At 31.3% G+C, this 14,304-nt stretch overlaps 1 protein-coding gene across 2 annotated transcripts in view; it reads right to left on the bottom strand.

Moving 5' to 3' along the window:
- Positions 1-12,296, bottom strand: part of LOC145293310 (uncharacterized) — a gene marked incomplete at its 3' end in the record, with an annotated part of 166,094 nt that extends 153,798 nt beyond the window's left edge. Inside the window, 1 exon segment of one of the 2 annotated variants that reach the window (XM_080139956.1) lies at positions 12,278-12,296. 2 annotated transcript variants of the gene reach the window in all.
- Between the last annotated feature and the right edge of the window lie 2,008 nt (positions 12,297-14,304).

Genomic DNA, 14,304 nt, shown 5'->3' with positions numbered 1-14,304 from the left:
GGGCAATAAGGCAAAGAAAAAAGAAAATGAATGCGCCTAAAGTTTAAATAAATAAATAAATAAATAAATAAGCATTAAAAAATAAATTAGTAACTTGATGTTAAAAAAAGTATTCATACCAAGAGAAAAATTGTACAATTATAAAGAGAAAAGATTAAATGTTTATACTCAAAATTTATCCAAATAACCTCCTCCCCCTCAAAAAAAAGAAAAAAAAAAAAACATTGGTTATCACAAATTGGAATTGAATAGAACTTCACAATATTAACCCATTTTCGTACACTACACTGTTTGGTTTGTGAAATAATGTCAGGAGTTATCTTTCTTTGATAGCGACATAAGTTTTACACATTACAGACATTAATGATAACCTCACATTACTTAACAAGTTAAATTGTTTGTGCTATCAGAATCAACAGACAGAAACCACCTACCAGTTAATTTGCCACTTAAAATTATGTAACAAACATTTTTTCCTGTTTTTTTTTTTTTTTTAACATTTAATAGGACAAACTCACTGCATGGATGAGAAACCTGGCCAATGTGAGTGTCTGATCACTACAGTGTTTACACTTATGATAGAAACACAAAACATGTTGGAAGGATAAGCTAGTCGCGCGCGCGTGTGCGTCATACCGTCATGTTGAAGGATGTTATCTGTTGACCGTTGCCCAGTCTTGTTAGATCCCAATGACAACCTTTTTTGTCTCATGCTGAGATTATTCTTCAGAATTTCATTTTTACTAAAGATCAGATTTTCAGCTTAACGTTAAAAACAAGAGGCATTTTTTTCGACTTTTTTTTTTTTTTTTTTTTAACAAGGGAGTCATCGCTTATCAAGGTCAAACGTTACTCGAGAATGAAGGTCAATGAGTGTCAGGTGGTTGGTCAGAAATTGGAATTTGATTATTTAAGAGGATGACTCAAGAATTTATTTACATTGGACTTGAAAACGACCATGTTGTAGTCAGCTGGAAAGCAGCCTTGCAGTGTAGTGTTCCACAGGCAGGAAGTTCTTGGAAAGATACTTTGTTCATGTCTATTTTCATTTAGTTTTAGACACACATAGAGAGTAGGAGAAATTGTTGACTGTGGTTGTAGTTAAACGAGTATTTATTGTGAATGTTTTACAAGAGAGAGGAGGGACTATAGATTGGAGTTCATTAATTAAATACTCACCAACCTCGATTCTGTGCTACCTATCAACTACTTGAGTGTGTGAGGGTTAATACCTGTTGACGAGACCAGAACAACAGAGTTTCAGCAGTGCTCTCGTAACTTTTTTAATTTTGATTCTTTGATTCAAAATATTTTTTTTAATTATATTTTGTAACAACATAAATAGCTACTGACTATGTCCATGCATTATTCTGGCCCAAATTTGTACTTCAGCCAACATTCAACTCTTGGAAGGGAAAAATAAAAATGCTTAAAATTTCATCAAAATCAGATTTTTGTTGTTGTTGTTGTTGTTTTTTTTAAATTACGGTGATTAACTTTTTTTCTTCTTTTTACTTATGAGTCACATTTCCTGCATTCCATAAAACTGTTGTGATCATATCAAGGCATTTTTTTTTTTTTTTTACATACTTACGTAAAATAGCATATGAGTTAATTAAATAGAGATTCCCTACTCTTAAAACTCTTCACTAACTCTAGGTCTGGGTGGCAACGCTCCCATCACAAAAATAAAATCTTCCTTAAGCCTACAATTAACGTGGAGTCAAGAATCTCTAAATACTGAAAGCTTTGAGTAGACTATTCGGTACAAATACCAATTTGTATTGAAGATGGTGCCAAAATACTTAACATATAAACCAGAGTATTTTACTTGTGTATTTTATAGGATTGCGGAATTGGGCCTTTGTAAATTTCAGGAGGCAAAAATAGAATTCAGTGTTGAAGCAACTGTAGTCCATATACAAATCCTTTTTTTTTTTTTTTTTTTTTTTTTTTTTGTTTGAGAAATTGAGCCTAGCGAAGTCTCGGATCTCCAACATTTTTTTCTAATTAATCAAATGTAAACTTCAAAATGCTTAGATAAGAAATGTACATGAATCAACATAATCTCAACATTAAAGATTAGGCTAGAGCCGGTTCCTGAAACTATTTGCAGCCATACCAAAACTTGATGAGTTCTTCTGGGATTCATATATCACTTTTCCAACAAAAGGTAAAAATTGATTGAATGGTTTTTGTGTGATCCAGTCGGAAAACTAATGAAACCGATGAACTGAACAAAAATACATTATTCACAGATTTGAGAATGTTATCAACTTGATTGTTGCTATTTTTATGATGGTTCAGACATTGCAGTATTCTTCACATGCTTTTCATCATAGCAACAGACTTCATGAGAGGCAATGGATATCCTCTGTAAGGTTTGCACATGTAATTGTAAAGCAAGCATTGCGCAATTCCCAACCACATTTCTCCTGAATCGGCACTGCCTGATTTCAATAACAAGAAAAGTTTCAAAACAATTGAAAACAATGCCAAAGTAAATCAGAAGCACATGCAGCACCTGGTGTTCCTAAATAATCACCAGGCTCAACATTGCTTAACTTTAACGATCTAACAAGAACCAGTGTGTAAACGTGATTATGCAGTATATACACAACATAAGTAAACATTAGACTCCTGAAATGTTAAAAGGTTCTGGTTTTTTAAAATCTTCCACCGGGAGTAATAATACTAATTACACATTTTTTATATATATATATATATATATATATATATATATATATATATACACACGTTTCTCATTTTTATTTACTGTTTAATTTTTAATTTTTCGTTTGTATGTATATATGTACTGTGTGCATGTGTGTATGTGCGTACTTATATGTTTATATATTTAAGACTGACGTGACACCTTCTCATTGGCTATACCTCCTTCTCCTCCTCCTCTACCTTGCTTCCTTTTCCATTCCCCTTTTCCCCGTGCATCCTCATACTTTCACTACACCGATGAAGACTGAAGGATCGGTCGAAAATTATGTACTTATGAAAAAAGTTTTTTAATTTTTTTTTTCATAATATTATTTTGTATTCCTGCACGTCACCAATTAAAAACGAATAAAGAAAAGTTATAAGCTTTTATACTTTTCGCATTCTTTTTTATTCATATATATAAGTTCAAATTAATATTTTTTTCAAAAGTGCTCAATACATATGTAGAGCTAAGATTTTCTGAGGTTTATATAATTACGCTTCTCAAGTGTTTTCAAAATCGACTTGATAACTTGAGATTATATTCTCTAAGTGTATATGAAAAGAGTGGAGATGAGCATAGTTTTATTTTTGTGTTAAGATGAAAAGCAATATTATTTAATTATTAGAATTGGGGGGGGGTAATTCTTGCGGACTATTATCTTCATCTTTATAGTTGTTGTTTCATGACGTTTCGGCCAACTATTTAATTATTGGAATTATTTTGAGATGAGTAATTTGTATATTTTATTTATTTAAATAAATAAAATATATGAAAAGCTAAATCACTAAAGAATTTAAAGAAATTCATTATATTTTTTTAATAAAGTGATTCTGGCATCTTATTGGTTCGTTTTTCTCACCGATGAGTAGAATCACTCAAATTTTTATGGTCATTCTCTTAATATTTTTATTAAATAAAGATGATCTCACTACTTTGGTTGTGGGAAACTTGAGTAGAAATATCAGAAGAAGATCAGTGCTCATCAACACCCAGAGGTGCAGAGGCCATTTATGTGGCCCATTACCTGTTGGGCAGAGATATTTTGCCTGGATAGTACCTAGGAGATACACCCTTCCAGTTTTTCAGTGTTATCATTTGTAAAGAAAATGTTAACGAATCTATAATAGAAAGGAGAGTTGTACGTGTGTGCATGCATATCAAACTAGAGAGGAATGGGCTGGGTGAAAGAGAAAGAGGAGGGCCAACAAGAAAAAGAGGAGTAGAGAGAAGTTTTAATAGAAATATGTGACATTTTTGTTCCAGACAATGCTGGATAGCCCTGCTAGTATCATGACTTCCTGGTTGTTTGATCACTGTAGATGGTCTTAACAACATTTACTTGTGAGATTAGTTTCACTAGAAAAACACATTTTATTGCTTGCTTTGCAAAACATCCACTGTAAAATCAAAGTGTTCCACCAACCCTAACCTTAACCCGACGGACAAAATAATATATAGCATTTAAATAAAATATCTTTTATATTACTTGCAATCGAGCACTTCATTTTTTTTTTTTTTTTTTGCTAACATAAGAAATATATCTTTACATCAGCACTGATCCCCATCTGGCATCAATTGAAATGAATGGCTCTCGTCTTGGGGAGGCCTCATGTTTTGACAAGCTTCTGGGCTTGACTTTTACTCCTGATCTTAAGTGGAACACACATTAAATCCGTTGCAAAGGTCGCTGGAAAAATGGTGGGATCCTTCTATCGATCCAGTAGATATCTCACTGCTGATGCAATTCTCTATCTATACAAGAGCCAAGTACGTCCAAGGATGGAGTACTGTTGCCACATCTGGGCAGGAGCTGCTAGAAAGGACTTATCCTGCCTTGAGTTCAAAATAGACTTTGTAGCCTCGTAAGGGACGTCCTTTTCTCTTCCCTGCAACCTCTTTCTCACAGAAGAGATGTTGCGAATTTGTCTCTGCTTTATCGTTATTTTCATGGCAAGTGCTCGGCTGAGCTCCAATCTATGGTCCCCCTCGCTAAACTTTCACAAGAAACACCCGTCTCGCAGAAATCACTATCAATAATTTCCCCCACTCTTTATCTGTACCTAAACCTAAACGTAGATTCCATGAACAAAGCTTCTTTCTTAGAACTACACGCCAGTGGAATTGTCTTCCGTTTTCCTGCTTTCCAGCTGACTACAATAAGGTTGTCTTCAAGTCTAACGTAAACCAGTTTTTGATGAGCCGTTCCATATAACTTAACAAATTTAACAAATTTCCATTACTACTAACGATTACTATATTGTCCAATTTCTACTGTACACTCTTTAATCCTTATCCTCGAGTGGCCTCAAGGCCTTGATAAGTGGGGATGCCTATGTAAAAAAAAAAAAATGTTGCAATATTTTTGCCATAAGAGGGTCGTTCTTTTTTACTTGCTTTCTACTTCAGCAGGATGTGACAGAAATTGGGAAGAGCTAAGCCAGCACCCCTAAAGGAGCAGTCTGGCCTAGCAAAAATTGCTTGGACAGCCCCATCAGCATTCCCCAATTAAGGCACCTGAGGCAGTAAGCAATGAACTTGCTCCACCCAAAAGCCAGACGGCTGAAAAACTGCCTCCCCTTGATGAAACCAAACCCAGTTGACCCCCAGAGAATGAATTTCTTTTTCTAAATTTTAGATCTTGTACATCTAGGGCAATTCCAGCCAATACAATACCAACATTGTGGTAGTTAGTTTTGTAGTTTTTTACTTTTAGCAGGACATACAAACATATACACACACACACACACACACACACAGAACTGTCCTTCATATAACAGATGATGTCTTTCAGTCAGAGCTGGTCAATTATCTACACAGATCAAGTGCTAGGTAACAGATTTAAGTGACAATCATTTGGATATTCGAGGTTCAATCCTTAGTACAGGCGATACTAGATACTATGAGCATGATTAAAATTACTCAAGATTTCTATCCGATCATGGTTGATGGAATGCGAACAGTCGAAAATGTTCAGTTCAAAATTCCATACAGATTCATAGTTTTGACAAAACACACCTGAAGAAGGTTGGAGGATGCATCGGTTGAAATATTGTGAGAATAACATTCAAGATGAGAACAGTAATCCAAATGATACAAATTATTAATCCTCATCTAAAAAAAACGTCAAAACATTATCACACTCAAATTATTCGGACTACTGTTCTCATCTAAATTGTTATTTGGTCAACATAACTTCTGTTTAGGTGGATCTTATTAAACTCAGAAATATGCGTAGAATTTTTTTAAAAACAGAACTACTTAATTCATGGGGAAGCATGGTCTTGTTCCATTAGCCATGACTGGAGAAATCCCAATTAATTCGTAATTGCATTTTGAGTGACTCTCTTGCACAAAGACTCACAACGTAGTGAATAAAGTATTTGATAAAATTCAGTTACAAGTTACACTCTTCTGAAGGTTTTAGGTTCAATCCTCGGTGCGGGCAATATTAAAAAATACAATTGAAAATTACCTAGAATTCTTACCCAGTCATAACAGATGGATCAAAAGCATACAACCCTGTGGATCAAATAAAAGGGTCTGTTCAAAATTCCATGCAGTTTGACTCGAAACATTTGAAAAAAAAAGTCGGAGGTTTACATCTATCAAATAACAATCCAGATGAGAACAACAGTCCTGCTGATCCAATTAATACTAATCATCAATCCTCATCTCAAAAATCAGAAACGAAATAATCACAAACTATTACATGTCAATTTCGCAAAGTCAACAATCTAACACAACAAAAAGTGCTTAAAGAAGTCCTGGAGTACCACAACCGAAACGTTATGAAAACAATATCACCCAAAATGAGAAAAACAATTCGACACACATTAATACTATAAATTCACCAACACGGTTAATAAAGACGGACATATTTTTAGGAGAAAATCCAACATGAAAAATAAAGGCGATTACACATGTTACAATATTTTTGCCCTCTGGCACCACCTGTTTTCTTCTCCCATTAACGTGTGTGTGTGTGTGTGTGTGTGTGTGTGTGTGTGTGTGTGTGTGTGTGTGTGTGTGTGTGTATATATATGCGCCATCAAAGTTTACACTAATTGACATATCGAGATCAATCATGTAAATCATTGTTTGTTGTTCGACTCTGCAACCCTTGATTAATAATAAAGAAAAATCCTCTCACACACACACACACACACACACACACACACACACACACACACACACACACACACACACAAGAGGCCGAAAAACAAGCCTACAGGTTAATAGTAGCATTTTTTATGAATATTTTACTGTATTAAAAAACTAAGCAACAATGCGTTTAATTTTTTTTTTTTTTTTTTACCATTTTCCTAGAAAAATGTAAATGTTTAATATCTATATCATATTTAAAAATGTAGATGTTTAATATCTATATCATATTTAAAAATGTAAATGTTTAATATCTATATCATATTTAAAAATGTAAATGTTTAATATCTATATCATATTTAAAAATGTAAATGTTTAATATCTATATCATATTTAAAAATGTAAATGTTTAATATCTATATCATATTTAAAAATGTAAATGTTTAATATCTATATCATATTTAAAAATGTAAATGTTTAATATCTATATCATATTTAAAAATGTAAATGTTTAATATCTATATCATATTTAAAAATGTAAATGTTTAATATCTATATCATATTTAAAAATGTAAATGTTTAATATCTATATCATATTTAAAAATGTAAATGTTTAATATCTATATCATATTTAAAAATGTAAATGTTTAATATCTATATCATATTTAAAAATGTAAATGTTTAATATCTATATCATATTTAAAAATGTAAATGTTTAATATCTATATCATATTTAAAAATGTAAATGTTTAATATCTATATCATATTTAAAAATGTAAATGTTTAATATCTATATCATATTTAAAAATGTAAATGTTTAATATCTATATCATATTTAAAAATGTAAATGTTTAATATCTATATCATATTTAAAAATGTAAATGTTTAATATCTATATCATATTTAAAAATGTAGATGTTTAATATCTATATCATATTTAAAAATGTAGATGTTTAATATCTATATCATATTTAAAAATGTAGATGTTTAATATCTATATCATATTTAAAAATGTAGATGTTTAATATCTATATCATATTTAAAAATGTAAATGTTTAATATCTATATCATATTTAAAAATGTAAATGTTTAATATCTATATCATATTTAAAAATGTAAATGTTTAATATCTATATCATATTTAAAAATGTAAATGTTTAATATCTATATCATATTTAAAAATGTAAATGTTTAATATCTATATCATATTTAAAAATGTAAATGTTTAATATCTATATCATATTTAAAAATGTAAATGTTTAATATCTATATCATATTTAAAAATGTAAATGTTTAATATCTATATCATATTTAAAAATGTAAATGTTTAATATCTATATCATATTTAAAAATGTAAATGTTTAATATCTATATCATATTTAAAAATGTAGATGTTTAATATCTATATCATATTTAAAAATGTAAATGTTTAATATCTATATCATATTTAAAAATGTAAATGTTTAATATCTATATCATATTTAAAAATGTAAATGTTTAATATTTATATCATATTTAAAAATGTAAATGTTTAATATCTATATCATATTTAAAAATGTAAATGTTTAATATCTATATCATATTTAAAAATGTAGATGTTTAATATCTATATCATATTTAAAAATGTAAATGTTTAATATCTATATCATATTTAAAAATGTAAATGTTTAATATCTATATCATATTTAAAAATGTAAATGTTTAATATCTATATCATATTTAAAAATGTAAATGTTTAATATCTATATCATATTTAAAAATGTAAATGTTTAATATCTATATCATATTTAAAAATGTAAATGTTTAATATCTATATCATATTTAAAAATGTAAATGTTTAATATCTATATCATATTTAAAAATGTAAATGTTTAATATCTATATCATATTTAAAAATGTAAATGTTTAATATCTATATCATATTTAAAAATGTAAATGTTTAATATCTATATCATATTTAAAAATGTAAATGTTTAATATCTATATCATATTTAAAAATGTAAATGTTTAATATCTATATCATATTTAAAAATGTAAATGTTTAATATCTATATCATATTTAAAAATGTAAATGTTTAATATCTATATCATATTTAAAAATGTAGATGTTTAATATCTATATCATATTTAGTTTGGCTGTTTTCTTTTACAGCATATCAACCCTTTTCAGGTTATTTTATGCCGAATCCAGTAAAATTTTAATAAAAGGTTTTATGCTTGAAGTTTTTTTTATATCCTCAAATATTTATTCATGATGTATAGTTTGGTTTATAGAGGAAAATTATTTTTGTTTTTGCAGAACATGATTGAATTTTACAAAAGGAAAAAAAACAATAACACCCATGTTAGATGCATTTCATGTCAGGAAGCCATTATCTTCAGATAGCCTCCTTTGGTAGCACCAGTTCCTTTGGATTTTGCGCTGAGTTTTAAAAAATCGCTATTTAACATCATGTACGTTATGGAGGAACATTAATTTTTTTACAAGTTCCAGATCTCTATAATTGTGTGATTTAAAGAATACTACAAAGTGAAAGATACCTACAAGATTTGAACGAGGGACTACCTAATCCAGGAAACGTCTAAAACAGCTTGACTAGCAAACCAGTACGTCTAAAAAAAAAAAAAAAAAAAAATTACACGGTAAATCATTGTTTACGTTTTTACTAGCAACGTAAGCCTATGTATAAACGAAAACCAAGTTTCATATTTGAATAAAAGTTCAAGCGAATAAAAGTTACGTTTTTATGTTTTTAATAATGTGTATAAAGATACAGATTAAAGTTCGAATTAAATCAAAAGGTTATGAAAATTTGGAACTTGTAAAAAAAAAAAAAACTTTTCCTCCAACTTGTCCCTTGGTATAATAATACAAGGTAAAAACTGAAGTCAAAATAATTTAAAACATCAAAGGACAAACGCTTAACATGATACAAAGATCGCCAAACGCTTAACATGATACAAAGACCTCAAAATATTTAACATGATACAAAGACCTCAAAATATTTAACATGATACAAAGACCTCAAAATATTTAACATTATACAAAGACCTCAAAATATTTAACATTATACAAAGACCTCAAAATATTTAACATTATACAAAGACCTCAAAACATTTAACATGATACAAAGACCTCAAAACATTTAACATGATACAAAGACCGCCAAACACTCAACATGATACAAAGACCGCCAAACACTCAACATGATACAAAGACCGCCAAACACTCAACATGATACAAAGACCGCCAAACACTCAACATGATACAAAGACCGCCAAACACTCAACATGATACAAAGACCGCCAAACACTCAACATGATACAAAGACCGCCAAACACTCAACATGATACAAAGACCGCCAAACACTCAACATGATACAAAGACCGCCAAACACTCAACATGATACAAAGACCGCCAAACACTCAACATGATACAAAGACCGCCAAACACTCAACATGATACAAAGACCGCCAAACACTCAACATGATACAAAGACCGCCAAACACTCAACATGATACAAAGACCGCCAAACACTCAACATGATACAAAGACCGCCAAACACTCAACATGATACAAAGACCGCCAAACACTCAACATGATACAAAGACCGCCAAACACTCAACATGATACAAAGACCGCCAAACACTCAACATGATACAAAGACCGCCAAACACTCAACATGATACAAAGACCGCCAAACACTCAACATGATACAAAGACCGCCAAACACTCAACATGATACAAAGACCGCCAAACACTCAACATGATACAAAGACCGCCAAACACTCAACATGATACAAAGACCGCCAAACACTCAACATGATACAAAGACCGCCAAACACTCAACATGATACAAAGACCGCCAAACACTCAACATGATACAAAGACCGCCAAACACTCAACATGATACAAAGACCGCCAAACACTCAACATGATACAAAGACCGCCAAACACTCAACATGATACAAAGACCGCCAAACACTCAACATGATACAAAGACCGCCAAACACTCAACATGATACAAAGACCGCCAAACGCTTAACATGATACAAAGACCTCAAAATATTTAACATGATACAAAGACCTCAAAATATTTAACATGATACAAAGACCTCAAAATATTTAACATGATACAAAGACCTCAAAATATTTAACATGATACAAAGACCTCAAAATATTTAACATGATACAAAGACCTCAAAATATTTAACATGATACAAAGACCTCAAAATATTTAACATGATACAAAGACCTCAAAATATTTAACATGATACAAAGACCTCAAAACATTTAACATGATACAAAGACCTCAAAATATTTAACATGATACAAAGACCGCCAAACACTCAACATGATACAAAGACCGCCAAACACTCAACATGATACAAAGACCGCCAAACACTCAACATGATACAAAGACCGCCAAACGCTTAACATGATACAAAGACCTCAAAATATTTAACATGATACAAAGACCTCAAAATATTTAACATGATACAAAGACCGCCACTCAACATGATACAAAGACCGCCAAACACTCAACATGATACAAAGACCGCCAAACACTCAACATGATACAAAGACCGCCAAACACTCAACATGATACAAAGACCGCCAAACGCTTAACATGATACAAAGACCTCAAAATATTTAACATGATACAAAGACCTCAAAATATTTAACATGATACAAAGACCTCAAAATATTTAACATGATACAAAGACCTCAAAATATTTAACATGATACAAAGACCTCAAAATATTTAACATGATACAAAGACCTCAAAATATTTAACATGATACAAAGACCTCAAAATATTTAACATGATACAAAGACCTCAAAACATTTAACATGATACAAAGACCGCCAAACACTCAACATGATACAAAGACCGCCAAACACTCAACATGATACAAAGACCGCCAAACACTCAACATGATACAAAGACCGCCAAACACTCAACATGATACAAAGACCGCCAAACACTCAACATGATACAAAGACCGCCAAACACTCAACATGATACAAAGACCGCCAAACACTCAACATGATACAAAGACCGCCAAACACTCAACATGATACAAAGACCGCCAAACACTCAACATGATACAAAGACCGCCAAACACTCAACATGATACAAAGACCGCAAACACTCAACATGATACAAAGACCGCCAAACACTCAACATGATACAAAGACCGCCAAACACTCAACATGATACAAAGACCGCCAAACACTCAACATGATACAAAGACCTCAAAATATTTAACATGGCACAAAGACCTCAAAATACTTATTACAAAAAGGTTTTAAAACTGCAAACATACACAAAAAAAAAAAAAAAAAAAAACGAATTTTAATGCCATAACATTATTCAAGAAACGAATTTGAAATACCTAACATTCAAAGAACCGAATTAAAACATTAAAATATTTGACAAAATGAAAGTCACTCACCAAGAAGGTAAATCTAATCCATTTTCAAACCATAGTCTGGAATTCAACCAAATTATCATCAATGTTCGGTCACTTTGTATTATGCTGTACACATGATTTTAAGCCTGTTCAAGGCAGTGACCAAATAGAAGTTGATTTAAAAGACACAAAATAAAAACAATTCTAAAACGACAAGCCGATATCAGTCATCGCTAAGGTAATCCAACCACGAGGTGGAAAGAATGAAAAAAACAAAAAGAAAAACTCAATATCAGGTGTAAGAGTTTCTCTTCATCTTTATTCACTTAGTGCATATGTAGACAAGCTGGGACTTGTACAGCCTCTGCTTTATAAGCAAACAACTGAACTTCCGCTCCCTCCCCATTGGGGAGGGGGATATAAAAAAGCAAATGGACAAACAATGTGCACTCCCGCTTATGGAAAGGATCAATGAATTGAAATGCGTCCACTCCAATCAATACAGACCACGGCCATAGATATCTTCTGATGACTTTTGCACACAAACAGCTGATGTCTCTTTGGCCTTACACAAGCTGTTGTCATTTGATTACTGATTATCACATGAGAAGACGGGCATTTTCTTTTTTCTCAGACTATTTTCTTATAATCTATTAAGGCTGACAAGAGTCAGCATGTCGGTTACAAATTTATATGCAGCACAATATCTGTGGCTCAAATATCTGGTTTAGAGATTTTATTTTATTTATTTTTTTTACTGTTGACTCCTTCAGAGAAACAGTGACATTCTTTATCAACCACTTCTATGGGAATAAAGTACCCTGTACACAAAGGAAATCTATTTGTTTGGTTGTTTTGTTTTACGGCATATCAACCGTTTTTTTGGGGTTATTTAATGTTGAATCCAGTAATTTTGGTGTATTTTCATACATTTATTTAAGGTGTTTCAGTTTGATTATTTTATTTTACAGCATATGAACAATTTTTGCGTGATTTAATGCCGAATTCGGTAATTTTGGAAAAAAAAAAAAAAAAAAAAAAAAAAAGGTTTTATGCTCCAAGTTCTTTATATTTTCATATATTTATTCATGGAGTTTAGTTTGGCTGTTTTGTGGAGGAAAATTGTTTTTAGCTTTGCAGAACATGATTGAGTTTTGCAAAGGGAAAGAAAGAATTAATAACATCGATGTTTGATGCATTTTAGGCCAGGAAGTCGACATCTTTAGACAGCCTAATCTGGTAGCACCAGATTTATTTGTAGATGATACCAGTAGTTTCTATAGACTTTTGCATCATTTTCTTTAATCCTCTTGGGGAAAGATAGGAATCAATCTGTCCTTCCAGCTACGGGTAAAATAATAAGGTAGACTTAACCCTAAAGTCTAGGTAGAGCAACTAGTTTCAAAGAAAGAATACTCCAAAATAACACTTGCGATCAGATAAGTGTCACATGACTTTGAAGTCATCACTTGATGCAAAAAGTAGGTTATAATTTATCATTTAAAACAAATTTGTGATCGATCAACTGATCATGTATTTCTATGTACATATGTACGTACATGCTATAACTCCAGTATAATCGGAACATTATGGTCTGTAAAACAAGAATTCTACATACAAGATCTTTGGAAAATCGATGGCAAAAATTGGAATTATGTTCTATATGTATAAAAGAGCTATGTGTGTGTGTGTGTGGGGGGGGAGAGCTGCTTTTCTAGTAACATTCCATTCCTACTCTGAATATTATACAAAGACTTTGAAACTGAACTAGTGTTGATCTAAAGAGTTTTTATAGTAAGTGGGTATTAATAATTATATAAATCTAACCTGTCTGTTTAAATGTATGTATGTATGTTTGTCTGTCTCGCAAAAACTTTTGACAGAGGCGACGGATCCTGACAGGATCGGTATCATTTTGGAGCTCAATGTCTGACAAAAAATATCGAAAAATTGACCAAAAACAAATTCCTTCATCCTAAACTGGCCAGTTTTGTACAAGGAGGGGGTCTTCGCATCACGGGTTTGAACCTGTCTGCCTACTACCACTTTTTTTTTAACACCACTCTCCC

The sequence above is a fragment of the Euprymna scolopes genome, chromosome 14 (genome assembly GCF_053919585.1).
Source record: "Euprymna scolopes isolate OS-2025 chromosome 14, ASM5391958v1, whole genome shotgun sequence".
NCBI lineage: Eukaryota > Metazoa > Mollusca > Cephalopoda > Sepiida > Sepiolidae > Euprymna > Euprymna scolopes.
This window is presented reverse-complemented; position numbering and strand designations above follow the sequence as displayed.